Consider the following 26,862-nt stretch of genomic DNA (forward strand, 5'->3'; position numbering starts at 1 on the left):
TATTAAGTAGGCAAAAATAAATTCTGGAAGAATCGGAAGTGGGAACCAAAAATGTGCACTAACCTTTTAATCAAAGTCTCTTCACACCCACCCACTTTTCCTAAATGTGATTCGTAGGTCTGTCCTTAAAAAGGCAAATAAGTATCACAGGTGCCAGAGAGAAAGGAGCCTTGGAGATTGCCTATTTACTTAAGAGGGAGCGTGACCTGCCTGGGGGTCATTCTTCATTGATTTATCTGTTGAGCACCTACTACGTGCCAGGCACTGAGCTTTCCTTTCAGAACTTGCGAAGCAAGGTTCCCGCACCAGCTCCCCGGCATAGAAGAAGCTGACGTACAGGCTGGGAAGGGGCAAACTGGATATTACGGTCTGGGTGGGTGCTGGAGGGATGGACCACGAACTATTTGCACACTACCTACAAAGTGCTTTTCTGTACACCTGTGTTTTGTTCTTAAGAAGAATCCTGGGTCAAGGCATTATCATCCTCACAGGAGAGAAACCCGAGGCTCAGAGAAAGTAAATGATTTCACCTAAGTTTTCCTGCTCCGGAAGAAGTGAGGTTTTCTGACTTTCCCAAACCACACTGCCTCTTGCAGGATTTGAACCCAGGCTCCTGGCTATGAGGTCTGGGGTCTTCTCCTTTACACAGCTCTCTGCCTTCATCAGTTTGCTCCCAATTTTATTCTGTGAGGTTCATCTCAGCTGAATGTGTCTCATCATGAATCACAGTGCATTCAATCCGTGTCTTCTGAGCACCTGTTCTGGGTCTTGCTGGACGCCAGCCAGGGGTAGCCCTGCCCTCTTGGAGATCAAACTCTGAAAAGAGGGAGAGGATGAAAGGGTGTGGGAAATCCAGAGTGACCTGGGTGCAAAGAAGGGGCAAGTAATGGAGCTTTGGAGTCTAGTTCCCAGGTGCCCTCGGACCTGGGATTCACAGACCAGCCAGCGAAATTTAGCCCCCAATATAGGGGATTTGCAAAGAGTGGTCAACTTTTAATTTTTGCCGCGTTAACTTCGTCGTCATCTATACTCATCATTTAGTGAAAAGGACTTATTAGTAAAAAATAAAAATACAGTCAGCCCTCTGTACCCATGGGTCTGCATCCGTGGACTCAAACAACCATGGATAAAAAATACTTGAGAAAAAAATTCCGGGAAGTTCTAAAAAGCAAATTTTGACTTCGCCACAACTATTTACATAACATTTACATTGTATTTATAACTATTTACATTGCATTAGTTGTTATAAATAATCTAGAGATGATTTAAAGTATGAAGGAGGGGAATGTGCATAGGTTATATGCAAATACTGTGCCATTTTATGTAAGGGACTTGAGTATCCTCCAATTTTGGTATTGAAAGGGTCCTGAAACCAATCCCGGCTGAACGGAGGGATGATTGTAGTAACAATATATCTCAGATATTCTCAGAGAAAGGTAACACGGTTGGCAACTTTTTAGCCACACACACACACACACACATACACACACATGGCTTTTCTGACATTTTTCTCATTTTGCCACAGACCAGTTTTTATAAACCACGAACTAGTGGGACCAGAAGTCTTCTTGGAGGAAGAAGTATTTAAACTGAGTAGGAATTAACTAGTATTAGTATGATTTTGAGGTGGTGGGGGAAGATTACAGGTTAGAGAATGAAAATATCTTGTTTACTTTGTTTCCTTAACGAAACAGCCCCCTTGGGAATTCCCTGGCGGTCCAATGGTTCGGACTCTGTGTTCTCACTGCTGAGGGCCCAAGTTCAATTCCTGTGGTGTGGCCAACAAAAGCAAAAGAAAACAAACAAAAAATCCAGCCCCCTTGCCTTCAGATTATTTGGTTTTTGTCATTTATTTATTTATTTATTTATTTATGGCTGCATTGGGTCTTTGTTGCTGCGTGTGGGCTTTCTCTAATTGCGTTGAGTGAGGGCTACTCTTCGCTGGCTGCCGTGGGCAGGTTTCTTATTGCGATGGCTTCTCTTGCGGAGCACGGGCTCTAAGCACGCGGGCTTCAGTAGTTGTGGCTCACGGGCTCTAGAGCACAGGCTCAGCAGTTGTGGCACATGGGCTTAGTTGCTCTGCGGCATGTGGGATCTTCCTGGACCAGGGCTCGAACCCGTGTCCCCTTCATTGGCAGGTGGATTCTTAACCACTGAGACAGCAGGAAAGTCCCAGATTATTTGTTTTGATGAAAGCCCTAGAAGGCTTGGCTGACTCCAGCCTCAGGGCTTTTTTGCACTTGCTGATTTCTCTTCACAGAAACTTCTCTCCCCAGATGTTTGCATAGCTGGCTCCTCCTTGTTCAAGGCTCAGCTACAATGTCACCTGCTAAGAGACACCTTCCCTGATCCCCACTTTAAAGTAACCAGGCTTCCGAGTCATGATGCCACCATCCTGTTTCGTTTTGGTTTTTATCCATAGCTCTTATCAGTATCTGAAATTATCTTGGTTGTATGTTTGTTTACTCTTTAAGCTCAGCCTCCCTTCCACCGAAGACCTGGATCCCAGGAGAGCAGTCATCTGGTCCATGGTGTTCACCGACCCACCACAGGGCCTGCCAGTTTGTAGATGAATGACTGAAAGGTCATCTGTAATGTAGTCCAAGTAGACACACATGAGAAAACAACCCTGAGTTCATGAGAGCCATCGGGAACTGGGTTCTCAAGCATGAATCCACACTCTCTTTTTTTAATTAATTAATTAATTTGTACTTTATTTTTGGCTGCATTGGGTCTTCATTGCTGCGCGCGGGGCTCTCTCTAGTTGCGGCGAGCGCAGGCTACTCTTCGCTGCGGTGCGCGGGCTTCTCATTGAGGTGGCTTCTCTTGTTGTGGAGCACGGGCTCTAGGCACACGGGCTTCAGTAGTTGTGGCTTGTGGGCTCAGTAGTTACGGCTCACAGGCTCCAGAGTGAGCCACGAGCTTCCAAAGCTTTAAGGAATGTCAAAGGCAGGGTGGCACAGTAAAGAGTGTGGGTTCAGACTTCCCTGGTGGCACAGTGGTTAAGAATCCGCCTGCCTGGGCTTCCCTGGTGGCGCAGTGGTTGAAAGGCCGCCTGCCGATGCAGGGGACGTGGGTTCGTGCCCCGGTCCGGGAGGATCCCACATGCAGCGGAGCGGCTGGGCCCGTGAGCCATGGCCGCTGGGCCTGCGCGTCCGGAGCCTATGCTCCACAATAGGAGAGGCCACAACAGTGAGAGGCCCACGTACCGCAAAAAAAAAAAAAAAGAAAGAAAAAAAAAAAAGAATCCGCCTGCCAATGCAGGGGACATGGGTTCAAGCCCTGGTCCAGGAAGATCCCACATGCTGTGGAGCAACTAAGCCCGTGCACCACAACTACTGAGCCTGCGCTCTGGAGCCCCACTTCAGGATTTTGTAAAGAGAAACCATCTTGGCCTCTGTATATGTCTGTGATCATTCATTTCTCCAGTCTGAGAACCACCTGTCTCGGCTCTTTAACCCCTGCACGAGGACAAGGCAATGAGAGGGGGAATGTGACAACTTCCAGTGCCCTCTGACTTTGATGTTCTGGATTCCAGCAAGGATTTCGGTGGATGCCAGCTGGGGCAGTAGTTTTGTAACCCCGTGTATGCGTGGTGAACATCAGGATGAGGCTGAGTCCAGGATGCTTGGTGATGCTATGCAACCCACACTTACTGATAGAAAGCAGGGGTCAGGCCTCCTTGGCTCTGTGACCTTGGGTATGTAATCTCCCTCTCTGGGCCTCAGTTTCCCCTTCTACACAGCAAGGGACTTAGGCAGGAAGGTTTCAAAAGTCTCTTTTTTGTTTTTTTTCTTTTTCCTGTGAACTTTGGAAACAAATTTTCAATGCAGCTACACTTTAATACAAGTGGGAGGCTGGGGGGTGGGTAGGAGGCATATGGGAAATTTCTGTCCTTTCTGCTCCATTTTGCTATGAAACTTAAATTGCTCTGGAAAATAAAGCCTGATTTTAAAAATCAAAGAATGTGTACAAACCTCAGCTGTGTCCAACACTGACAGTAGCAGCCCGTTTACTGAGCCCCCAGCTGTGTACCTGGTGCTTTACTCACGCCATACTGATCCCACACATCAGCCAGCAGTGGGGAGGTTACCCCTATGTGCAGTTAGAGACGCCGAAGGCTCTGGAAGGGTTAGGTGGCCTGCCCCAGGCCATGCTGCTACTGTGTGGCAAGCACCGGGATTTGACTGTAGCCCTGCTCTGTGCCCCGCTGTGTCCTGAGAGTCCATCCCGAGCCAGCTTTTCAGTGAATGATCCCCCGACCAGAGAAGCTCCCCATTGACTTCCCTTGGGACCCATCCCCTCCTTTAGGATTCTAACGTCCATCTCAGCTTGGACGTCGTCACTCAAGGCGGCCAGTTGGGCCTACAGCCCCTCCTGACTGCCCGCCCCTCCTCTCAGCAGCCCTGCATTCCTCTTGGGGGTGCCAGATACCCTTCCAGCATCTGGAGAGTTGAGGTCGAACCTCTGACACAACCTCACAGTATGACCTTGAGGAACCCACTGACCTTCACAAGGCTTCCATTTCCATGAGAAGATGGAGGGGTAATAGGCCTACCCTGCCTGGCTGTTAGCTGTGCTCAAGGCCAAACAAAATCAGAGGCGCGGTCTTGCCATTATTCTTCCAAATTTGTTCCGATGGCTGCTGGCTTTTTCCTCATTCCTACCCCTTCACCCCAATCCACGGAGAACTCAACAGTGGCTCCAGCGACGGGCCAATCTAGAGGTCGGGTAGTACGGTGGTTAAGCCCACTGGGTTGAAGCAGAGCCCCACCACTTATTAGCTTGCTGATGTGGATAAGCTATTTAGCCTCTCAGTTTTCTCATCTGCAAAATGGTGTAGTAACAATAGTATCCACCTGGGACTTCCCTGGTGTTCCAGTGGATAAGCCTCCAAGCTCCCAATGCAGGTGGCCCGGGTTAGATCCCTGGTCAGGGAACTAGATCCCTCACGCGTGCCACAACTAAGACCCGGTGCAGCCAAAATAAATTTAAAAAAATAAATAAATACGTATATTTAAAAAAATAATAATAATAGTATCCACCTGAGAGGGTTGTTGTGAGGGGGATACGTGAATCCATGTAGAGGGTCAGAATAGTTCCCGGTGCACAGGAAACACTCCGTAAACACCAGCCCCAGCTCCGGTCCCTTCTTCCTCTGTCCCCCCTCACTCAACCGCTTCACCCCATCACTCAGCAGGCTCCTGGGGAAGTTTCATCTGCTCCACAGCTTGAACCAACATGGAGATGAGGGACACGTATATCTCTCTCCTCACCCTGACCTTTCTCTGAGGCCCCAAACTTGCCTCCTGCACTTGTCACCTTGCTGGTGGGGACCCGCACTGCAGCATGTCCACAGCTAACTCATTGCCTTCCCCAGATAATCAGTGCCCTCTCGCCAGCCGCTGAGCTAGAGCCCTCATGCTCTGCCCTATTAAATTTGCTCTAGAAATGACCTTACAGTCAGGCTCTGAGGTCCGGCTGACCAGGGTGGGAGTCCAGTGCTGCAGCTCGGCAGCCGTGCGACCTTGAGCAAGTTACTTCCTCTCTCTGAGCTGGCTTCCAAACCTCGAGAATAGAAACACCAGAGCACCCTCCAGGAGCAAACACCAGTCTCTTGATTGCCCAGGATATGAAGCCCCTTCCTGTGATTGGGGAAACCGCCTCCCCGTTGTGAGTCTGGGTGGGAAGCAAGGCTGTCGTCCCTCTGCTGGAGCCTGAAGGCTAGACATTGACCACACCTCCCGACCTCCTGGCCTCAGCACTGATGGTTTGTTATTATTAGTAACAGAGGCTTCCTCTGCACTGGTTTGCCCTTCTACGCCCAGGAGTACCCTGCATCTGGGTGACTGACATGCAAAGAGGGCTTGGAGGTGATTTTTTTTTTTTTTTTTTTTTTGGCAGTACGTGGGCCTCTCACTGTTGTGGCCTCTCCCGTTGTGGAGCACGCGCAGGCTCAGCGGCCATGGCTCACGGGCCCAGCCGCTCCGTGCATGTGGGATCTTCCCGGACCAGGGCACGAACCCGTGTCCCCTGCATCAGCAGGCAGACTCTCAACCACTGTGCCACCAGGGAAGCCCTGGAGGTGATTTTTAATCAAGGTATTAAACTGTGAGCATAGCCTACAAGCAGCTTGTCAGACACCAGGCCTTCCATAGGAGAGGATGCTCTATCCAGGTGATATTTAAAAGCCCGGAGCAGGTGAGCTGGAAGGTAGTCATCCCCTCTTCTCCATCACAAGGGGCTCCCCTGCTGCCATACCAGGAGGAGGGACCAGGAAGGCATAAGAGGGGTTGCCTTTCAGGAAAGCAGGTCCCACCACTGGGAAGCCTGGGCAGACCGAGATCCTCTCCATTTACCTCCACGTCTTGGGCCAGACCAGTTCTCGCACCATTCTTGTCAGTGCACACTGTGGGGCAGTTCCCAGCCAGGAAAGGATGACAGGAAATCGGCCCTTGTCTTCCAAGCGCTAAGGGCACAGGGCCCTTACAAGGGCACTGATGTGCTTGACTCCCACCTCCTGCACTCTCAGGCCAGGGCTGTGCTATGTGGGTCAGACGCGGACACTTTGAGGACCGCACCATCTCCCAGGGACTACGTGTACATAACAGAACGTGATAGAGCAAAATGAAGGAAGGCACACTGACCTGACATTTGTTCAGTGCCTACTGTATCCATTTCCTAGTGCTGCTGTAAAAAGTGCAAGAGAAATTTGTTTTCTCACAGCAATGGAAGCTGGAAGTTTGAATTCAAGGCGTCAGCAAGGCTGTGTCCCTCTGAAGGCTCTAGGGAAGAATTCTTTCTTGTCTCTTCTAGATTCTGTTTTTTGTTTTGTTTTGTTTTGGCTGCGTTGGGTCTTCACTGCTGCATGCAGGCTTTCTCTAGTTGCAGCGAGTGGGGTCTACTCTTCGTTGCAGTGTGCCGGCTTCTCATTGCAGTGGCTTCTCTTAGGTGCGTGGGCTTCAGTAGTTGTGGCACGCAGGCTCAGTAGTTGTGGCTCGTGGGCTCTAGAGTGCAGGATCAGTAGTTGTGGCACACAGGCTTAGTTGCTCCTCAGCATGTGGGATCTTCCCAGACCAGGGCTCAAACCCATGTTCCCTGCATTGGCAGGTGGATTCTTAACCACTGCGCCACCAGGGAAGTCCCTAGCTTCTGTTGTTTTCCAACCATCCTTGGCATTCCATGGCTTGTAGATGCATTACTCCAATCCCTGCTTTGGTTGTCACATGGCCATCTTTCCTCTGTCTCTCTCTCTTCTTTTGAGGATGCCAATCATATTGGAGTAGGGGCCCACCCTACTCAATATGACCTCATCTTTACTAATTACATCTGCAAAGACTATTTCCGAATGAGGTCACTGAGGTACTGGGGATTAGGATTTTAACATAGCTTTTGGGGGGAACACAGTTCAACCCATAACACCTTCTATGTTCTTGGTCTTGTGTATTACACACACTATTTAATTCTCACAAGAAGGGAGGGACTATTATTATCTTTGTTTTACAGAGGGGGAAACTGAGGCTCAGGGAATTGAAGTAACTTTCACAAGTTTACAGTTCAGCTGGTTCACAGATTCAGGACTGGGAAAGAGCCAGGTCCCTGTCAATCCCAAATCTAGTTTTCTTCCCTTCCATCTTTCTGTCCATTGATTCAACAAACTTGGCAGACACTGTGTTAGACTCCTGGTACACATTGGTAAGTAAAGCGAGCATGGCTCCATGGAACTTACAACCTAAGTATGGAAACCAACTATAAAAAAAACAGAAATATATCATTACTAACCTGTTAAATGCTCTAAGAAGAAACAAACAGGGGGAATCTACTTAACTATCTACTTAGACTTTTATCAGCAAGAGACTTCTCTGAGGAAGTGATATTCAGCTTGAGGTTTAGAAAATGAAAAGGACCCAGGTCTTTGTGATCAGTACCGGAAGGTAGGTTGAAGGGAGTATTCCAGGCAGAGGAATAGCACATACAAACGTCCTGAGGCAGGGGAGGTCATAGTGCACTGAGAAAATGAAAGCAGTTTGGCATGGCTGGAGGATTCCAGGTGACATTGGAGAGGTGGGACGTGTGTGTGTGTGTGTGTGTGTGTGTGTGTGTGTGAACAGAGTGCAGATCAAGCCTGGCCTTGTAGGCTATGGCAAGGAGTTTGGAATTTATTCGTAGTGTAAGTGGGAGCCGTGATTGCTCCTCTCTCCTGGGTCACCTTTCGTGTTTTCCCTCAGTAAAGTATTCAGCTCTCTTTCTGAGTGCCACGCTCTTCCCCTGAATTGTACCCATTGAACAGACATATGGCAGGGAGGTTTGTGTTGGAGAACCACTGGCTGGGAGGGGTGTCACTTTGTCCTGAGTCTGAATCCTGCCTCTCACGCTTCCCAGCAGAAGGACCTGGGCAACTTGGCTCATTTGTTTTTCCTTCTGAAAAATTTTTAATTGCCATAAAATACATGTAACATAAAATATACTATCTTAACCATTTCTAAGTACACAGTTCAGTGGTACAGTTCAGTGGTATTAAATACATTCAGTGTTGTGCAACCTTCACCACCATCCATCTCCATAATCTTCATCTTGCAAAACTGAAACTGTGCACATTAAACAATAACTTCCATTCCCCACGCCCGCTGCCCACCCCCAGCCCTTGGCAACCATTCCACTTTCTGTTTCGATGAGTTTGACTACTCTAGGGACCTTGTTAAGTGAAATCATACAGGGTTTGTCTTTTGGGGACTGGATTATTTCACTTAGCATAATGTCCTCAAGGTCCATCCATGTAGACAGTGTCAGAATTTCCCTCCTTTTTAAAGCTCAATAGCATTCCACTGTATGGATCCACTTTGTTTATCGATGGACACTTGGGTTGCTTCCACCTTTTGGCTACCGTGAACAGTGCTGCCATGGTGCATTTCTTTTTAAGCCTCATTCCTCATTTGCAAAATGGTGTCCCTGTCCTGATATTTTAGATGAATTAATTTCCCTGCCATTTGCTTAACTAGCCACGGAGGCCTCATAAGCAGGCCTAGTATTTGCTGAGTACTCTCTGAGTGCTGGGTGCCCTTCTGGACTTTACATGTGTTGACACATCAAATCCTCACAATCCTGCGAGGCAGGTGCCGTTGCTCTCCCATTTTACGGAAGCAGAGAGAAGTAGCAACCTTGCCCACGGTCGAACAGCCAGGAAGTGGCTGAGCTGGGACGGGACTCACTGGCTCCAAAGCCTGATCTCTCTCAGTCACGTATTTTCCCACGTGACTGGGCTTCTCCCATCCATGGTGCTGGGGGCACTGTGTTCACAAATTCCCTGGTGACCGTTCCTATGACCCCCCCCACCACTGCTGCTGAGTCCCTGTCTTGTCCCAAGCATTCCTGGTGGCGGGAAGTAAGCCACCGAGGGGGTCGATTCTGGTTGCCCTGGGGAAGACGATGGAGAAAAGCACTAGAAGTCTCTGCAGACAATCTAGTTGGCAGAAAGTTACCCAGCTGTTCCTGCAAAGTAAATGTTCCTTCAACCCAACTTTTGAAAAACAAAACAACAACGAAACCCACTCAGGAATCATGTGGAAATTCCTATTTCATCCATCTCTTTTGAACAAAAGGCTAAAAGAAAACCACATTCCATCCAATTGACATGATCAAGGGGAATACCTAACAATATTCACATGGAACAGCACATTAATTTAATGCCAAAAAACATCAAAATCCATCATCTAACTTATTTCCACCGTCAAATGGAAAGAGTACATATGGTTCCATGGAAGACTTACCTGAAGGGGAAAGTTGTTATAAAATCAGACACCCTTCCCATGCGTGGCTTGATTTATAGCATTTCAAGGAGGTTTAGAATTTCTACCTCAAGACCATCGGGCCTAATTACCCTGGTGGCTGACCCAGGGCCCACTTTTGAAGCAAAGGTGCTTGTGGGTCCCCTGAAGAGCCCCCTCCTTCTCCCATGCTACCCCAACATTTCAGCTACCTTCCAGAGGGCATCAGTGTTGTCTGGGATAATTGTCAGTTGCACCAGGCTTGGAGAAATCAGCTGGTTCTTTGCATCCAGGAAACAAACAAACTTCTTCGGCCCCTAATCAGATTGGCAGTTCAGGGTGGTAGCAAAGCACTTATTTATTTATCATTAATATTTTCTATAAAAAAGATGGTAACCACCTAGGGCTAGAGCCACCTGGTCCCTGACAACAGCTCTTGTTTCCGGAGAGCCTACTGTGCTCCAGGCACTTCCCACCATCAACTCTCTAACCTGCTTAGTCACCCCTTGAGGCCCCTCACACCTTTGTCAGGTGAGGACACCGAGGCTCTGAAAGGACCAATGAGTCTTCGGAGGTCACAGAGCAAGGAAGTTGCAGAGGCAGCATTTGAACCCAGCTCTGGCAGTGACCAAAGCTGTGCCCTTGTCTCCATCCCAAGTGTTGCTCCAATTCTCTGCCTGGCTTTTTACCTCAGTTGTCCTGGTTTAAGAGAGACTCCAAGAGCTGTGGGCAAGGCCTTGGTCAGGGGGTGTGGATTTTGGAGGAGGTAATTCAGGGTGAAAGGTCAGCAAAACCCAATGTCTGTTGGAGGCTGAACTGCCAAGACTCTCAGAGAAGGGGGAGAAATGTCGACTAGAGCTGGGGCACGTGGAGAGAAGCGAGGGGCTCAGGATTAAGGTTTGAGGTTCTTAGTTTGAGGCCCCTATCAGACCTTGGGGCAAGGATTCAGTGCAAATGGGTGATTCTGGAGGTGAGGTCTGCAGAATAACGGCTCCCAAAGCTGTCCACTTGCTAATCCCAGGAACCTGTGAATCTGTTACATCACACGGCAAAAGGAACTTTGCAGACGTGAATAAGGTTACAGACCACAGATGGGGAGATTATCCTGGATTATCTGGCCAGTAATCTAATCACATGAGTCCTTAAAAGTGGAAGAGGAGAGGGACAGAGGAATGGATCAGGGAGATGCGATGTGAGAAGAACTTGACCTGCTGGCTTTGAGGATGGAGGAAAGGGCCACGAGACAAGGAATGCAGGAAGCCTCTAGAAGCTGGAAAAGGAAGGGAAAAGATTCTCCCCTAGCGGTTCCAGAAAGGAACGCAATCCTGCAGACACCTTGATTTAGGAACATCTGTGCCAGACTTCTGATCCCCAGAACTATAAAATAATAAGTGTGTGCTGGACTTCCCGGGTGGCGCAGTGGTAAAGAATCCGCCTGCCAGTGCAGGGGACATGGGTTCGAGCCCTGGTCCAGAAAGGTCCCACATGCCGCAGAGCAACTAAGCCCGTACGCCACAGCTGCTGAACCTGCGCTCTAGAGCCTGCGCGCTACAACTACCGAGCCCATGCACCGCAACTACTGAAGCCCATCCGCCTAGAGCTGGTGCTCGGTGACAAGAGAAGTCACCTCAATGAGAGGCCCACGCATGGCAACGAAGAGTAGCTCCCGCTCACCGCAACTAGAGAAAGCCCGTGTGCAACAACGAAGACCCAACGCAGCCCTAAATAAATAAATAAATAAATAAATAAATAAATTTTCTAAAAAAATAAAATGTGTGTGTGTTGTTTCACCTGCTATGTTCGGGGTCGTTTGTTATAGCAAGGACAGGCAACTAGCACAGTATGTGACCCTAGGAAAGGCTGGCAGGAGAAAAGGCAAGCAAGACGGACGAGAAGGCAGCCAGTTCAGGTGCATCATCGAACCAGTGGCCAGGGAGCACCTGGCACTCAGTCACCCCACCTGAGGCACCAGGGCTCCTAGTGGGAGTGAAAGGAGGTGGAGAGGGGGCATGCATACCAGCAGCCAGAGAGAGCCCTCAGGAAAAGAGCTGCAGGTGCCTGAAACTGGAGGAGGCCTCCATAGCGCCTGTGGCAGGAACATGCGGAGAACAGACAGTGGAGTCTCAGCCTCGGGGTGACCGTCTCATTGAGTTCAGGAATCCGCAGTCTTTCTAAGATGCTGATCCGATGTCTCACCCCTGCTCAACACCCTCCCTTGGCTCCCCGTTGGTCCACAGTCCCATCTTGCCCTTACCATGGGGCCTGCCTTCTTCCCTAGCCAGACCCTCCTCCTCCTCTCACAGGCACCCCACCCCCCAGATGCCCAGTTACTTGCCCTTCCTGATGGGTCACACTTGTCATACCTCTGCCTTTGCCGATGCTGTTGCCACTGCCTGGCACGCGCCCCCATACACACACCTCTTCTTTTTTTTTTAACATCTTTATTGGAGTATAATTGCTTTACAATGGTGTGTTAGTTTCTTCTTTATAACAAAGTGAATCAGTTATACATATACATATGTTCCCATATCTCTTCCCTCTTGCATCTCCCTCCCTCCCACCTTCCCTATCCCACCCCTCTAGGTGGTCACAAAGTACTGAGCTGATCTCCCTGTGCCATGAGGCTGCTTCCCACTAGCTATCTAGTTTACATTTGCACACACCTCTTTTTAATTCCTGCATTCACCCATGTGACCTATTTCCGGAAGCCTTCCCTGCCCCACCCCTGTGACTGGGTGAGAGGTCTCTCTTGCACCGTCTATTGCACCTGGCCAGTGCTAGCCCCTCCCAGGCCCCGCAGGCCACGGTGCTGCCTAGGACGTGTCCCGCCCAGGCAGCTGTGCCTGACTCAGCACTGACTCCCCGGTGCCCGGCCCACGGCCCGGCACACAGGAGGGCTCAGGGAAGTCCTCTGCTCTGCAGGACCCAAGTCATGGGAAAGGCATGCCTTGCTGCCCACAGTTCAGCCGCTGGCCGCTCAGCCCGGCTATTTTTACTTCTTCCCCCTGCAGAGCTGAGGCCTGTGGGGCAGGTTCTCCCACCGAGCCAGTGAGACCTGCCAGATGGAGCAAAGACACTTGCGGTGCTGCCCCAGCCACAGGCCGGCAGGAGTGGCCGTGTGGGCTTGTCCTCTGGACAGAGCACAGCCCCTTGACCGCAGCCAGGGAGCTGTAGGCTCAGAGCCACCAACCTGATGCCCCGGAAGAGTCCCCTAAGATGGAGCTGGGTTCAGGGCCCATCTTTCCCACGTTTTCCCTGAGTCACCTTGAGCAAGTCATGTCACCTCGTCTGCCAGGTGGGCAGGAGTCTAGCTCTCTCTTGCAGGTTATCCTGAGGATAGAATGATCAATATGATAAATAGATATGTCTAATTTGAATTGAGATTTTAAATAGGCAAAACAATCACATGATTCGAAATTCAAAATGTAGGGACTTCCCTGGTGGCACAGTGGTTAAGACTCCGTGTTCCCAATGCAGGGGGCCCAGGTTCGATCCCTCATCAGGGAACTAGATCCCACATGCATGCCACGCTAAGAGTTCCCATGCCACAACTAAGGAGCCCACCTGCCGCAACTAAGACCCAGGGCAACCAAATAAATAAATAATTAATTTTAAAGAAAAAGAAATTTAAAATATAGAAAGGGGTATTTACTCAGTGCCAGTCCAGACCTTATCCCCAGACAGACAGCTACCCTCCCTGAAGTCACAAATGTGGCTGTTCTCTCTCTCTCCCTTTCTTCCTTCCCTACCTCCATCCCTCTCGTCTTTTCTCTCTCTCTGTTTCTCTATGGATATACAGATATAGTTACATAGATAGATAAATATAGATAGGTAGATAGATAGATAGATAGGGACAGAGAGAGCAAGCCAGAGGTTATGAGAATGTATATGTTTGCATTTATATTTATACACATGCACGCACACCCTATTATGGAGTAGCTGTCCTGAGCTATGTGCTTTGGCACATAGTTGTGCTCATAAATGTTAGCTTTGATGTCTCACCCTCTGTCATCACCAGTTTCATAATTGTCAGTGTCAACTACTGTTCATTGATTGCTCAGCTACCAGGCTCTGTGCTAGGTTCCCTGCAAATATTATTCCCATATATAGATGAGGAAACTGAGGCTCAGGGAGGCTGGGTGACTTGGTCAAGTTCACACAGCTGGCTAGTGGCAGAGCCAGGAATCAAACCCTGGTTTTGGACCCCAAAGCCTGTGCTCAGATTCACTTGGCTTCTGATGACCTGGCCCCAGGCAAATGTCCCAGGTTCCAGGAGTGATAGGCACACCCAGGCTGTCCCCGTGAGGGCCCCACATCTCTGGACAAGCATTAGGGAGGAATGTGTCTGCCCCGCCTCCCACACAACCGATGGAGCCCCACCTTCTTCCTGGTGTCAGCAGTGTCAGGCTGGAGGACCCTGTGCCAGGCAGCCCACACCCTCGTGGTGCCCTAATGTCCACAGACGGCAGGGCCTTGCCCCAAGTGACACAGCAAGGGAGTGACAGGCCCAGAATCAGAATGCAGGGCCAGTCCCGTCCTGCCCTGTCATATGGGAAGTGTTTAATAAATGCCAGTGTGGAAAGAGTGCTCACCCGTAACTTGCTGGGGCACCTCAAAGCATCACTGGGATTCCGGTTCCCATCTAAGCTGCCCTCACTAAACCCTGAGCTTCTGGATGTCAGGGCCACCTACAGCTTATTCATCTCCAGGGGCCCATTTCCACCATGGCCCCCACCCAGGGCTCTTGGGATGGGGCCTGGAACAAGGTTGAACTAATGCACAAAAGAATTCTTCTACTCCCTTGACGTTAGATATTACTGATTTGAATCTTAAACTCTTAAAATAAGAACTCTCAGTGTGTTTAAATCCTGTAACATACTGTGTTCCCTCAGGCATAGAAGGCCCTGGACTTAGAATCAGGGGGCTTCTTTGAATTCAAGTTGTTCCATTTACCAGCTGTGTGACATTGGGCAAGTTGTTTAACCTCTCTGAGCCTCAGTTTCCTCATGTGAAAGATGCAAGTAATAAAACCTACCATACAGATCGTGGGGAGGGCAAAATCAGGTAGTACAGGTAAAAGCACCTGGCAGATAAGGATAAAATCTTATTAACCACAACAACCCTAACACACATTGGGCCCCCTTTCGGTGGAGGACAGGGACATTCATAGAACCTTTGTGGTTTGAGAGCCTTCAGACCTCTTACGTCACTCAGTCACCTGACCTAGAATATTCTTGCTAGCTTGTTCACTGTCTGTTGTCCCCCCACTGGAATGCCAGGGCTGGGAGGGCAGGGACTTATCTGTGCTGTTCACCATTCTACCCCAGGCTCCTGGAGCCTGCCTGGCCAGCACATGGTACCTGCTTGTTAAGGATTTGTTGAATGAATGCTCACTTCAGGAGCTGGGTAAGGGAGACATACTCTTTCCCATTTTACAGATGAGGAAACTGAGGCACAGATAGGTAGCCATGGCTTCCTCTCTACACCGCATCCACAGTCCTCCCACCACAGTTTGCCTCTGGAGTTACGGGGAGTGGAGGGGCTGAGAGTGTGGGCCCCGGAGCCAGACTGCTTGGTTTCAAAGCCTGGCGCGGCCGCCTACTAGCTGTGTAACCTCAGGCAAGCCACTCGAGCTCTCTGGTCCTCAGTTTCCTGTCTGTAAAACGGAGGTGATAATAGTAGCTGCCTTGTGGGTTGTTATGAGAGTTAAATGAGGCTATCTCTGGACTTCTCTGGTGGCGCATTGGTTAAGAATCTGCCTGCCAACTCAGGGGACACGGGTTCAAGCCCTGGTCCGGGAAGATCCCACATGCTGCGGAGCAACTGGGCCCATGCGCCACAACTACTGAACCTGCGCTCTAGAGCCCACAAGCCACAACTACTGAGCCCGTGCACCACAACTACTGAAGCCCATGTGCCTAGAGCCCGTGCTCCACAAGAGAAGCCACCACAATGAGAAGCCCATGCACCACAATGAAGAGTAGCCCCTGCTCGCCACAACTAGGGAAAACCTGCACGCAGCAACGAAGACCCAATGTGGCCAATAAATAAATAAATGTATAAAAAATAAATGAGGTTATCTCTGTAAAGTGATTAGCACAGTGCATGGCAGAGAGGAATGTCAGCTGTCAAGAACACCATCCATGGGCTTCCCTGGTGGCGCAGTTGTTGGGAGTCCGCCTGCTGAGCAGGGGACATGGGTTCGTGCCCCGGTCCGGGAAGATCTCACATGCCACGGAGCAGCTGGGCCCGTGAGCCATAGCCGCTGAGCCTGCGCGTCCAGAGCTTGTGCTCTGCAACAGGAGAGGCGACAACAGTGAGAGGCCCACGTACTGCCAAGAAAGAAAAAAAAAAAGGAACACCATCCATAATACTAGGAAGAAACAGGTCCAGGGAGATGACTCACCCACAGTCACCCTGCTAAACTCCAGGCTCTGTCCACCACCCACACACACCCCACTAGCTGCACCTGGAGACCAGCCATGGCTGGGGAGTTAGCCAGGCCAAGCGATGGGCTCCCAAGACAGTTGGGGTGTAGGGGTGCTCCATCCTGGACAAGGCCTGGCCCGGGGACTCTGCTATCAACACCACATTCAGCTCCTGGAAACGGGCACACCCAGGTTGGCCTCTATTGGTCTGTATAGGCTGCAGCTGCTCTGGCCCAGGCTGGGTAGGGAGCAGAGGTGGCTCCAGACCTGGCCGGGAGCCCAGGATGGGAGACAGGAGTGGGGAGCAAGCCGAAAGGGAGGGGCACTGCTGGAAGCCTGCCTCTGCCTCAGCTGCACCCAGGCATGGACCCCATCCTGTTAGAGGCTGCAGTTCTAGATTGTCCCCTTACTCCGCCTTGGAAGGCTGACTCATAGGGTCCAGAATCAAATTCTGGTTATGAGCTTGGATGTGGATTTCCAAGCCTCCTCTGCAATTAAGATCACCTCTGGGAGGCTTGGGACTAGCTTCTGCAAAGAGTTTGTGTGATATTGTTCAAACAATAAGGGTTTTGTTGCCATATGGACCTGCCTCTGCTGCTTACCTTTGTGTGACCTTGGACAAATAAAAACCTCCCTCAGCCTCAGTCTCCTCATCTGTAAAATGGGCATAATGACAGTTGTTCCTCATGGCTGTGTTAAGTAAGAAAGAGCCTGTAAAGCCCTTCCTTCCAGAAAATCCTCTTCCCAGCAAGGACAGCAGATCAGCAATTCTTCAGGCATCCCCAGGTGGGAACACCACTTCCTTGCCGGGTGCCCAATGGTCCTGCCTGCTACCATCACTCAACTTGATTAGAGCGATTTACTGGGAAGCCAGGTCGTCCTCAGAACTTTGCATGACCAGTAGGGCTCTCATATTCATCTGACTTTGATTCAGTGCCTAGTGGCACGGAGCTCTGTACGGCCCTCCCTGCTGCCCCAGGGCCCAGGGTTTATGCCCAGCTCATGTCTAAGGTGGGACAGCCTGATGCACCTCTTTCCACTGTGGAGCAGACCTGCGGGGGGGTCAGTAAGTGGCCTGAAACATCAGGGCTAAATCCAGTCCCGGCTCCACTGTGTGACGTAGTAAGGCAAGCTACTTAATCTCCCCGAGCCCGATTCCTCTTGGAAAATGGCATAACTCATCACCCTGGAAGAGGTTAGTCAGTGTCAGTGTCGAGCTTAACACAGGAAGAATATTTTCCGCCCATCTCCAAGGAGGTGGGCCCTTTCCACCTGGCTCTGGGTACCAGGGCCACAGCATCATCCTGGACAGAAGCCCAAGACCTTGGGAGGCGACCCGGATGGCAGACCGAGCATTCACAAAGATGGGAGCTGCCTGGCGAGGAGGCCTCAAATGTGGAAACTGAGAAAAGCGGACTTGGAAGAGCATAACCTGTGCCAATGAGCTCCACCTGCCCCAGGGGAGGGTCTCATAGGAGGAAGGGCATGGATCAGGAGGGAGGGAGACCTCACAGGCTCAGGGCTACGAAAGGAAAAGCCAGCAATCTCTGATGGGTCCAGGATCCTCTCAGAGAGGGGCCGACGGTGGGGACAATGACCCTGAAAGCCCTGAACCTTGGACTCTGCCCATATCTGCTCCTTGTGGGCTCCAACTGGGGCTCTGCACACAGATACCAAAGTCCCGGTGCCATGCCAGCCAGATGGGCCACTCCTGCCAGACCTGGGAGAGAGGAGAGGATGGCCGTGCTCTCAGGATGCAGGCCCACCGTGCATCGGGAAGCTCCCTGGACGTGGGTGACCGGCCACCCCAGATACTTACTCTGAATGCACTGGGCATGCTCTGGGGAGGAATTAGTACAGCAGGGACCTCCAAGAGAGAGGAAAAACATCCTCACCTGAGACAAGTGTGCTGGTCACTTTATGTGTCAGCTCGGCCAGGTTCCTCTCCCCAGTTATTAGGTCAAACTCGAGGGTGGGTGTTGCTGTGAATGCATCTGTCGATGTGGTTCCTTCTACAATCAGTTGACTCAAGTGAAAGAGGTCATCTCCATCACGTGGGTGGGTGTCATCCAATCAGCTGAAGACGTGAAGAGTAAACCTGAGGTTCCCTTGAAAAAGAAGAAATTCCGCCTGTGGACGGCCGTTCCTGCCTGTCTCCAGCTCACAGGCCTGCCCCGCAGATTTCAGACACGCCCAGCCAGACCCCACAACTACGTAAGCCCCTTCCTTAAAATGAATCTCCATTTCTCTGCTGAACCCGGGCTGACACGGAGAAAACAGATGTCCAGTTCCAGGTTCACCTCCCCTTCCTTCTTTCCATTCATTCTTTGGAGCCCATGATGCAATAGACACCGTACTAGACCCCAGGCACGTGATGGTGAGCACAGCCGACACCTTCCAGACCAGCAGGGAAAAGACACACGCACCGTGTAAGTGGCGATTCCTGCCTTTGTGGTGCGCCGTGGCTCGTGGAGTTGACACATCCCTTCCTGACTCCGCGTTCAATGATGTCACGTGGTGACTTGAAATTGGCTGTGGTGTGAGTATTTACACCCCGGACATTGTCAGATGCTGCAAATTAGGGCTCTTCCCACCCCACCCTGGCTCGTGGAATTGACACATCCCTTCTTGACTCCGCGTTCAATGATGTCACGTGGTGACTTGAAATTGGCTGTGGTGTGAGTATTTACACCCCGGACATTGTCAGATGCTGCAAATTAGGGCTCTTCCCACCCCACCCTGTCTCGTGGGGCTTATAGATGAGAAAGAGGGGGTGGAGGATGCCACCCATGTTTCTGGCCTAAGAAACTGGGGGACAGTGGTACATTGACAGAGATGGGAGTGTGTAGGGGCATAGGTGTTAGGGGGTGGGTGCTGTACTAATTCCTCCCCAGAGCATGCCCAGGGCATTCAGAGTAAGTATCTGGGGTGGCCGGGTATCACAGGTTCTGAATTGGCTGTGAAAAACTGAATGCATTTCTGCTTGGGGCAGTTAAAGGGTTAAGTCAGCAGTCAGCCAGACAGCCTTGGACTCCTGGTCACTGGCTTGGGATCAGGAACAACTAACATATCTCTTTGCTCTGCCCTCCTGAGTCCTGGCCTCTAACCTAGAGGTCACTTCAGGGTCCAAAATAGCTTGGAACTCCACGCTTCATGTCTTCATCCCAGGTGTAAAGCAGGAGGAAGAGGGGATGGGCAGCTCTCGGCCTCCTTTTTAATGAGCTCTCCTTTCCAACTTCTCCTACGTCTCACTGGTCTGAACTAGGTCACATGCCACACCTGGCTGCAAGGGGGGCTGGGAAATGTAGTCTTTGGTGGGACACATTTAAAACAGGGTTTCGTCGGAAGAGAAGAAGTGAGGCAGCAATCTCAGCAATACTGTCTTTCTCTCATGGCTCTCCCACTCCCTGGCTGAACAATTCCCCACACCCCTCGTGTGGACACGTAAAATTCAGACTTCTTGCTCCGACCTGCAAACCCTTCACCATCTAGCTTCTACTGTCCTGTTCCACCTCTCCCAGGCCTCTCCTTCTCTTGTCCCCAGACCTGATTCTCATCGCAAGGTGAAAGTCACGTTGTGGTCACTCCATGTGTCCTCAGTGCCCTGACCAGGGCCTGGCACCAGGCCAAGGCCAAGGTGTACTGAAGGAATAGGTGTTGAGGTGCTTTCTAGGGCTGTGCACGATCCCAGGGTTATTAGCGACATATAAAAAGCAGTTCTGTTCGGTGTCACCACCGTCACTGCGAGGTCCTCCCCCTGCAGATGGAAGCAGCCAGAGAGCTCTGAGAGATCGGGGTGGACGGCCGAGCCACGACCCCTCGACAGAGGAGCTGCCGGCTGCATGGTCCCAGGAGGTGAACACAGCTCAGCTGCGGACACCTCTGAACTGTACTGCGCAATTAGAAAGCAAACAAAGGAATGTTTTAAAGGTTGACATTGCCGAGGCAGGCGGCAGGATGGAGAGGCCAGTTTTGGGCAGAGATGCTTGCAGAGCTTACGGGGGCCTCTCTAAGCAGCCATCAGCCCCTTATTCCTGTTCATGGTGAGGACAATGTGGTCCAGAGAGGGAGAGAGGGAGGGGACCAGAACGGCCCAGTATGTGCCCCTGGGCACCAGGCACTGTGCGCAGATTTCCAGGTGATGGTTCATTTCTGGAGATGGAGAAACTGAGATTCACAAAGGTTAAACAACCTGGTTGAGGTCACTAGGCTGACTCCGTTTTATTTTATTTTTCTGATTCTTCATCTCGTATTATCTTATCGCTGACTTTTTCTTCCCTCCCTTCCTCTCTTAAGCTTCCTTCTTCTCTCCCTCCCTCCTTCCCTCTCACTTTTTTTTTTTTTTTTTTTTTTTTTTTTTTTTTTTTTTTTTTTTTTGTGGTACGCGGGCCTCTCACTGTTGTGGCCTCTCCCGTTGCGGAGCACAGGCTCCGGATGCACAGGCTCAGCAGCCATGGCTCACGGGCCCAGCCGCTCCGCGGTATATGGGATCCTCCCAGACCGGGGCACGAACCCGTATCCCCTGCATCGGCAGGCGGACTCTCAACCACTGCGCCACCAGGGAGGCCCCCCTCTCACTTTTTTTAGGAATAATTTCATGTAGTAAAATGCACAGAACTTAAGTATTTGATGAGTTTCTCCAAACGTATACACTCTGTAACCACTGCTCCCATCAAAATAAAGAGCATTTCCACCTCCCAAATCCATTGCCCTCACATCCCTTTCTAGTCGACTCCCCTCCCACTCTGAAAGCAACCCCTGTTCTGATTCCTGTCTCTGTGGGTTTGGTTATGCCTGTTTCTGGACTTCATACACATGGATTCAGGCTGGCTCTGCTTTTGTTTCCTTACAAATGGCGTGGGGACTCCAGGGCCATGTGGGGAGGGGCTGTGGTCAGGGGTTGTCAGCTAAGGGAACAAAAGGCACAACGCCCGCCGTCTGTACAGCACGTCCTTCAGCCCAGCTCCCGCAGCAGGGATGCACGCCCACATCACTCCTCTCCTTCCTGGCCAGCCGTGCTCCCAGCCTCCTCCAAGCACTTACCCGCTATCTCTCTGGGAAGCGTTCCCTGACCCACCGGCTGCTGTGTGCTCCCCTTGCCCGGAACTTTCCTTCAACACCCTCAGCGCAATCGTGATGAAATCACTGGTGGTGTTATTTTTATTCAACACCTGTGTCCCCCCCACACGAGGTCAGGTGTGTCATGGTCACATCACATGCCCAGGTGTAGCTTGCTCCAGTGCTTACACGTCTTCAGTAAAGACTTGTTGAACGATTGATTGTAGGAGTGTGTGTGTGTGTGTGTGTGTGTAAGGGTTGTGCTACAGGAGAGAGGAAAAGGGAGTATGGGCAAGTGTGAGCTGAGGAACACAGAGGGGCCCAGGGGAAGCCCTGCCTGGGGAGGCTGCAGGGCAGCGCCCCAAGGGGTGCTTATTCAACCCGGCACTGACCCATGCTTGCTCCCTTTAAATCCTTACCAGCATCCCTAAGGAAGTTACCTCCATCACTTCCTTTTATAGACGAGGAAATGTCCAGCCTGGAGCCCATCTATCTCCTGCCTCAAGACTGCTCTGAAGAGGCAAGGGAGGAGCCAGGATACAGAAGGGTTTTTGCAACAAAGACCAGAGAGTCGAACATCAAAAGATTACTTTTGGGGCTTCCCTGATGGCTCAGGGGTTAAGAATCCGCCTGCCAGTGCAGGGGACAAGGGTTCGAGCCCTGGTCCGGGAAGATCCCACATGCCGTGGAGCAACTAAGCCCCTGCGCCACAGCTACTGAGCCTGTGCTCTAGAGCCCACGAGCCACAACTACTGAAGTCCGCATGCCTAGAGCCCCTGCTCCGCAACAAGAGAAGCCACCACAATGAGAAGCCTGCGCGCCGCAATGAAGAGTAGCCCCCGCACGCTGCAACTAGAGAAAAACCTGCACGCAGCAACGAAGACTCAATGCAGCCAAATTAAATAAATAAATAAATAAATAAAATTTCCCAATTCATTCTGTGTATGTGAGGTTAAACAAGATGTCTTTAAATGAAAGAATAGGACTTCCCTGGTGGCGCAGTGGTTGAGAGTCCGCCTGCTGATGCAGGGGACACGGGTTCGTGCCCCGGTCCAGGAAGATCCCACATGCCGTGGAGCGGCTGGGCCCGTGAGCCATGGCCGCTGAGCCTGCGCATCCGGAGCCTGTGCTCCGCAACAGGAGAGGCCACAACAGTGAGAGGCCCACACACCGCAAAAAAAAAAAAAAAAAAAGAAAGAATAACAGGTATGATATTCCTGGATAACTTTTGGTCAACTCTTTTTGGCGCAATCTCCTAGGAACTGAGAAAGTGAAGGACTCTAAAAACTAGGTGACGAATCCCTGTGCAAACCAGGCGTTTTCCATCAAATTGAGAAGAATCTAACCAAGTCACCCACTGACTGATCAGTAAAAATAATTTAGATAATAAATCATTATTATGTGATTTTTTTTGGGGGGGCCACATATCTTTGAAGGAGCTCAGAGAATTAAGTGACATTTCTATAACAAAAGTGCTTCCCTTCCCATAGATGTATTTATATGAATGAATTATTTCCATGCTTATATCTATAAATACAAAAAAGAGGAATAAAACCTACCTTGAACCATGTCTCATTTTAGCTATAAGTAATATGCATCTGTGGATATCATGAACTAATTCAGCTAGCAAGGCCTGGATGGGGCCTCAAAAATTTTCTTTTCTTTTCTTTTTTAAATTTTTACTTTTATGTTCAGTAAGTATCAGAATGTGTAACATAAGAGATTTTTACTAAGTATTTTGGTAATGGTAACTCAATCCAAAAGTAAATTTTTTAAGCCCATAGAGCCTCGGAGTGAAAGGAGATTAATTTCAATTTATATAAGGATTTTTGTTAGAGAAAAACTAATGATTGGATAACAGTAAAATACTTTGGGCATACAAATATATGCTATTAAATTAGGATAAAATTCCGGAGGGAGTAGAATGAAAATATAAAGCCACAGAGGAAAAGAAACAAAACAGTATGTTCGATTGTCAAAGAGCTTGTTCACAAGTTTTTAAGTGGAGGGTAAGTGGGGGTCAAATTTCTACAGAATTTAGATTCCATTGATTATATTTATTTATTTATACAAATTTATTTGTTTATTTTTGGCTGCGTTGTGTCTTCGTTAATGTGTGCGGGTTTTCTCTAGTTGTGGCGAGCAGGGGCTACTCTTCGTGTGGTGCACGGGCTTCTCATTGCGGTGGTTTCTCTTGTTGCACAGCATGGGCTCCAGGTGCTCGGGCTTCAGTACTTGTGGCACACGGGCTCAGCAGTTGTGGCGCAAGGGCTTAGTTGCTCCACAGCATGTGGGATCTTCCCGGACCAGGGCTCGAACCTGTGTCCCCTGCATTGGCAGGCATATTCTTAACCACTGTGCCACCAGGGAAGTCCCCAATGATTATATTTAAAAGAGTGAAGTAACAATTTTATTTTAAAATGTCAATATTTTCAATACTTTGGAAGTTACGTTATTTGCAACTGTGTAAATTTAGGGTAAAAAACTGAGAACCAACTTATACAAAGTTGAGAGAGTCAAAATGTACAAGGGAGTACATCGGGGGTCCCTCTCCCAAATTTTTTAAGGCTTAGATGAGCAAAAAAGTTTTGAGAGCATGACTTGAAGGATAGCTCTTCAACAGCAGACCACACTCCCATTTCCTCTCAAATGTTGGTGTGTTTTTTTTCTCCTGAGCTGTTTATTACTCAGCCTGAGCTTTTTGAAAGGAGCCTGCACATGACATGCTGTGGAGGAGGGTCTGGTCTTCTCAGGTAGAAAGTTGCAGAGTTGATCTTGACATGTTTCAGAGGGTTTGTCTCTTTCCCAACCCTATTCCCTTGAAGAACAGAAAACCTCTGGGGTAATCTTATTTGAATCCCCAGGACCAACATCAAGTCACTTGGGACAGGGAGATCAAAGAGAGGCTGGCATCTCTGTGCAGGGAGCCTGCAGTGAGCTTCAGGGGATGCTGTGCTCCCAGGATTGGTGTGTTGGAGACGACAAGTGTCTTATCTTGGCCTCCTGAGCCCTCTTGGAGACTTCTCTAGGTCTTCGTGCAGACCAGTGGTCGGTAGAATAGTTGGGCTGGACCTGAGGCCAGTTCTTCAGTGTTCCTGGCAGGGTTGCTACTATGGCCACTCAAGAGAGACCCTAGGGAGCCACTGTTACTGACTAGGAAACAGTTCCTTCTTTTTTTTTTTTTAATATAAATGTATTTATTTTATTTGTTTATTTTTGGCTGCCTTGGGTCTTCGTTGCTGCGCATGGGCTTTCTCTAGATGGATTGAGCGGGGGCTGCTCTTTGTTGTGGTGCGCGGGCTTCTCATTGCGGTGGCTTCTCTTGTTGCGGAGCACGGGCTCTAGGCGGGCGGGCTTCAGTAGTTGTGACTCGCAGGCTCTAGAGAGCAGGCTCAGTAGTTGTGGCGCACGGGCTTAGTTGCTCCCCTGCTTGTGGGATCTTCCCGGACCAGGGCTCGAACCCGTGTCCCCTACATTGGCAGGCGGATTCTTAACCACTGCGCCACCAGGGAAGTCCAATACTGTTTTTTTTAAGACCATTCTCTTAGTACTTTTTAAAAACTTAAGTCAGCATTGTCTTCCAGTGTTAAAGGCACCCCTCACCTCTGCATTGAATTTAAGGTGTCAATCAGTACAAAGGAATGGAACCTACATCCTGAGACAATTCCATTGTGTGTAAATTCACACTATTTTAATTTTTTATGCAAGCTGATGAGGAGATGAGCTCAGATTTAAAATTCTTCAAAGCACATTTACCGTAACAAGAATTGTTATGTATTAATACTGCAGTTTTCAATAAAGACTGACTTATGTTACAAAAAAAAAAGAAAAAAAAAGCAGACCACAGAAGGATGAGCTCGTTTTCCTGAAGTCCCTTCAGTCAGGACTGTGATTTGTGCTTCGTGCTTCTTTGTTTTAAAGCACGCAGGTGATGCTTGCCAATGGGATTGTCAGCTGAGAACACGTCTGCTAAGCGCAGGGAGGTTGAAGTCAGCCTGCTCTGGACAGGCCTGGCTCTCCTGCAGCGCTGGTGGGCCACAGGCTGGCTGTTGGCCTTTGGACAGGCAGGCTGGCCGGCCAGCAGGGAGAAAGGGCCACAGCCAGGCCAGGTGCTGCTCCTGAGATAGGCAGAGCTCCTGGAAGCCTCCTGATCTTCTAGTCAGGACTGGAGTCTAGTCCCTACTCTTGTTGCGATGCAGGGTGAGATGTTGATTTTCCCAAAGGACAGCTGAGCAGATGTTGGGAAGATCACCAGTAAAGGACATACGGACCCCAAACTTCTGTCTCTGCAAGAGCCACTGGCTTCCTCTGGGCCAGGGACTGACCTAAGAGCTTTCGCACCTAATCGTCAAACAGCCCGTGAGGGCAGAGTGATTGGAAACCCAGGCAGCCTGATTCTGGGCCACATCATGTATGAGGTGCCACCGTGAACACAGACACATTCTAGCCGCCGAAGGGGTGATTTAACTCTTACCTCTTTTACTTAAAACTCTGTGATCTGGAGTGAGGCATTAACCCTCTCCAATCCTCAGTTTTCTCATCAGCAAAATGGTCCAGGCAGTGGCGGCTGCTCTGCCTGGGAAGGACTCTGCGATATCAGAAAAGTTTGTGCCTAAAATTAGAAGGCTGAAATCTCAATTTTGACGTGTTGGATAAGATAACATAGGAGGACAAACCACACTTATTTTTGTGGCTTTCGTAGTTGGCTCTGCTTGGAACATTGTCTGGCATTTTCTATGCCTGGGGCATCCCCAGCTGCCTCTTGGGGCCTGAGAACCTTTCCTCCCAAACCCCAAATACCGTAGCAGTTGCACCAGGGCTGGCAGCCATTTGGATGATTCCCAGGTGGCCTCTTTTGGAAATTTATGGTGACTGGGCAGGAACTGTGTTCCTGCAATGGGGAGGATGAGGCCTGTCCTAGAGAGGCAGGGGTGTGGCGAGGTCAGTGGAATCCAAGTCCAGAGACCTGGGTCTCGCCCTACAAAACCGCTTACTGTGTCATCTCAGGTGGGTAGCTTCACCTTTCCGAGCCTCATTCCTTCACTCAGCTGTACTCAAGGCTGAGCCCTGGGGACTCAGGAACGAGTCAAACAGGCCCTCCCCTACAGGCCCTCCCAGTTTCATGGGAGAGGCAGCCAAAGAAACAGTGACAGTCAGTGGGATCCTTCTGCAGCTGAGAGGCAGTGTGCCTAGACATCAGGAGGACTTCTTGGAGGAAGTGAGGTCGGGGCGCCATTTTCCTCTTCTGTTAATTGAGAGGGCTAAAATAACTAACTTTTTTTTTTTTTCGGAGTCGAATTATATTTTAAACTATTTTATCATAAATGTAATACATGCTCCTGATGAAAAATTTCACGAGAACAGAAAGGTATTAGGTGAAATGTCTCTTTCCCTGCTCATCTCTGGAAGGAACTATGTAGCGTCCACAGTTTCTTGTGTAGCCTTCCAGAAATGTTCTATGTGCGTGGAAACCTATGTGGGCAAAACATGAAAAGCCCAAATAAATAATAATAATGGCTCCTAGCTGTTGAGTGTTTCCTAAGTGTCAGCCTCAACGATGACGCTTGCTCTTTTCAATTAATATCTCTCTGACATATTTCTTCATCCATAAT

Source organism: Hyperoodon ampullatus, assembly GCF_949752795.1.
Source record: "Hyperoodon ampullatus genome assembly, chromosome: 1".
In the NCBI taxonomy this organism is placed as follows: Eukaryota; Metazoa; Chordata; class Mammalia; order Artiodactyla; family Ziphiidae; genus Hyperoodon; species Hyperoodon ampullatus.